The sequence below is a fragment of the Leucopleurus acutus genome, assembly GCF_964270905.1.
Source record: "Leucopleurus acutus genome assembly, chromosome: 14".
Taxonomy (NCBI): domain Eukaryota; kingdom Metazoa; phylum Chordata; class Mammalia; order Artiodactyla; family Delphinidae; genus Leucopleurus; species Leucopleurus acutus.
The window spans coordinates 76,964,453-76,968,514 of NC_139156.1; positions in this window are offsets into that span (position 1 = coordinate 76,964,453).

Below are 4,062 nucleotides of genomic sequence, written 5' to 3' on the forward strand. Positions count from 1 at the left end.
AGTGAGGTGTTTCTCCAGGACCTTGCTTCAGACGGGTAAGTTTCCCCCAACCATTAAACCACTGATGTCTCTGTCGCTGACTCGGGGCTCGCTCTTTGGTCTTGAAGTCGGGCAGGCACCGGCCTTGCGGGCCTGCGGGGTGCAGCCCAACAATTGGTAGAGCAGCCAGGAGACTGAGGAAACTCCTGTGAACGCCGCCAAGATGTCGGGAAATGAGAACGGGGAATGAAAAGTTGCAGGGGTGATGCCGGGGTGTCTGTCCACTAACGTCTGGGGCGCCAAAGTTGCAGGCGTAATCCCAGGGTGGCTGTCCACTAACATGGGGCCTGAAAGTTCCAGGGGTGATCCCCAAAGGTGCAGGGGTAATCCTGGGGTAGCTGTCCACTAGTATGGCGGGCCCTGTGGTGGCTGTCCTCGATAAGGGGGGGCTACCAAGAGATTAAAGAACAGTGGTCCCCTGATGGCTCTGCTGTTGTGTCAAAGTGAGCCTTTTGTCGTTGGTGAGCTTAGCTTTCGAGAAGGAATTGGTATTTCTATTCTTGTGCCTTTGAGACATAAATGATCAACCTGGGCTCTCAGAAACTTTAATCAGGTGTGATCTCTAAGAGTGAAGGGAAAAAAAGAGCTTGTATGTAAACTCTATAGGGATGATTATATTTGGGGGAATGTCTATCAAAAATAATCTCTCCAGATTTTGGTATCTTGAAATGAAACTAAGTGAAGTGAAGAGAATTCATTGACTCTCTGGGTCGTTTCAAATAGGATAAAATATTGGAACATTAATTGCTGTGCAGGTCTTAGTTTACCTACCTTACCTTTTTAGGAGAGGAAGACTAAAGCGTAAGTTTTCCAATCAGGAAATGCTGGTATGACAAACAGTCCACAATTATTTGCTTCTTGGTTTTTGCCAGAGATTAAGGTTTTTAAGGGTTACGATTATTATCAGTCATAATTCTAGTTATTGTAACCAAGTTTCTTCATCGATTACATTGTAATCAGGTATTTAACTCTGATGCTTTTGCAAAAGTGCTTCATCTTCAAGAAGATTCATAGGAGGGACCTTTCACAAGTACAGGCCTCTGATAAATTTCAGATTATACCTCTGAACTGGGTAAAACATTTAAAAATTCTAATGGAAAATCTGATGGCTTCATAAAATGTTAACAAAAAGATTGGTTACTGAGTGAACTGGTGAATATGGTTATAATTTTTATGGTTTTAGTCTGGAATGTTACTGGTTTTGGTCTGTGTTTTCCTGTATAAGAAAGCCCTTCCCCTCAAGTTAGTTATGACTTAACGGCAATTTGGTAAACTACACCTGTGGGTAGAATTGAAACATTTTTTTCTTTTCTCTCTGCCTGGTCGCTCCAGAAATTGGAGACTCCTGAGTTCTGAGTGCCTTAGCAGGTGAATGGGAAAGACTGTCTCCTGACATGTGCAGGAATCTCAATATTCTGGGGACCTCTAGAAGAGAAAAATCCACCAAGGTGGAGCCAGGCCTTTGGCATGGCTTTCCTGGCCTTGAGAGGCCTTTTGGGAATTCAGTCTGAGACCTCTGAGGAGTTCCTCCAGAGCCAGTTTGGAGGAGCCTATGTGGTCAACTGATCAGGCTTGTTTTACAAACAGATTAGCCTTAATTTGGCTGTGTTTGGTGGAGAAGAGCGTAGTTTTAGAAAAATATTATGTTTCAGTGGATATTAAACTCTAGTTCTGCTGATTGAGGTCTGTATTTATGGAAGTTACTGCATTGGCCATACTTTTGCCCTGATGATCAGGAGGGAAAAAATTATCTAGTGTAGTTGTCACAGAGTGTAACTACTCATGATCTGTGACACAGCTAGCTTTTAGTCTGCTGCTAAAAGCACATGTGCAATGCTTGTGTGACAGTTGGCTATAAGTGATAAAATGTATGGCCTGTAAAGTGCTTCCCCATTTACATACCTCCGAGCCTGCTCACCGTATCTGATTAGTTTTCCCCCATTGTGGATAACTAGGTCAATATAAAGGAGGCCTAGTACCAAGAGCCATGATCTACACCCAGGGCAGGCAACTGAACCACCCCAGCTTCTAGGGACAAATATTTTGATCATCAGTGCTTTCTATTAAATGTTTGGAATCAAAAGGGGGAAATGATGGGAAAATCTGCACATGTTGAGGTATGGGGAAGTCAGAAGTCTTATACATTCTTTACCTTAAATTTCACTGACCAGAGCAATGTGTTAGGTGTACTCTTAGACATGCACTGTACGTGTGCTTTGTCCACTGAGGGAGGGAATGCATTTGAAAGCCAAAATGGAGTAGCTGTGGTTCAGACATCCAAGGTAAAACTAGGTAGACATTGTAGATGTGATTTTTTTTTGGGGGGGGGGGTTACGCGGGCCTCTCATTGCTGTGGCCTCTCCCGTTGCGGAGCACAGGCTCCGGATGCACAGGCTCAGCGGCCATGGCTCATGGGCCCAGCCGCTCCGTGGCATGTGGGATCCTCCCGGACTGGGGCATGAACCCGTGTCCCCTGCATTGGCAGGCGGACTCTTCCCCCAGGGAAGCCCTGTAGATGTGATTTTTTTTCAGGGGCCGTGGGTGTCTTGTTTCACTTTATTTTTTACTTGAAGTATATTTGATTTACAATGCTATGTTTCAGGTGTACAGCAAAGTGATTCAGTTATACATACATATATATCTATTCTTTTTCAGATTCTTTTCCCTTATAGGTTATTACAAAATATTGAGTATAGTTCCCTGTACTATTCAGTAGATATTTGTTGTTATCTATTTTATATATAGTAGTGTATTTATGTTAATCCCAAACTACTATTTATCCCTTCCCCCTGCCACTTTCCCCTTTGGTAACCATAAATTTGTCTTCTATGTCTGTGGGTCTATTTCTGTTCTGTATGAAAGTTCATTTGTATAATTTTTTTAAGATTCCACATATAAGCAATATCATATGATATTTGTCTTTCTCTATCTGGCTTACTTCAGTTATTACGGTAATCTCTAGGTCCATCCATGTTGCTGCAAATGGCATTATTTCATTCTTTTTATGGCTGAATAATATTCCACTGTATATATGTACCACATCATCTTTATCCATTCATCTGTCGATGGACATTTAGGTTGCTTCCATGTCTTGGCTATTGTAAATCGTGGTGCGATGAACATTGGAGTGCACGTATCTTTTTGACTTATGATGTTCTCTGGATATATGCCCAGGAGTGGGATTGCAGGATCATATGGTAGCTATAATTTTAGTTTTTTAAAGAACATCCATACTGTTCTCCATAGTGGCTGTACCTATTTACGTTCTCACCAGTAGTGTAGGAGGGTTCCTTTATCTCTACACCCTCTCCAGCATTTATTATTTATAGACTTTTTGATAATGGGCATTCAGACTGGTGTGAGGTGATACCTCATCGTAGTTTTGATTTGCATTTCTCTGTTAATAAGTGATGTTGAGCGTCTGTTCATGTACCTTTTGGCCATCTGTATGTCTCCTTTGGAGAAATGTCTATTTAGGTCTTATGCCCATTTTTAAAAATAATTTAATTAATTTATTTACTTGTTTATTTTTTGGCTGTGTTGGGCCTTAGGTGTGGCTCACGGGATCTTTGTTGTGGCATGTGGGGTCTTTCGTTGCGGCGCATGGGCTTCTCTCTAGTTGCAGTGTGTGGGCTCTCTAGTTATGGCATGCAGGCTCCAGAGCGCACAGGTTCTGTAGTTTGCAGCACAGGGGCTCTCTAGTTGAGATGCGCGGGCTTAGTAGTTGCAGCACGTGGGCTTAGTTGCCCTGCGGCATGTGGATCTTAGTTCCCCGGCCAGGGATCGAACCCACATCCCCTGCATTGGAAGGCGGATTCTGTACCACTGGACCACCAGGTAAGTCCCTTATGCCCATTTTTTGATTGGGTCATTTGTTCTTTTTGCTATCAAGCCACAGCCTCCCCCCGCCTCCCCAGAAGACCCTCCAAGACCAGCAGGTAGGTCTGATCCAGGTTCTTATGGAGTCACTGCTTTGCCCTGGGTCCCAGTGCTCGTGAAACCTTGTGTGCGCCCTCCAAGTGT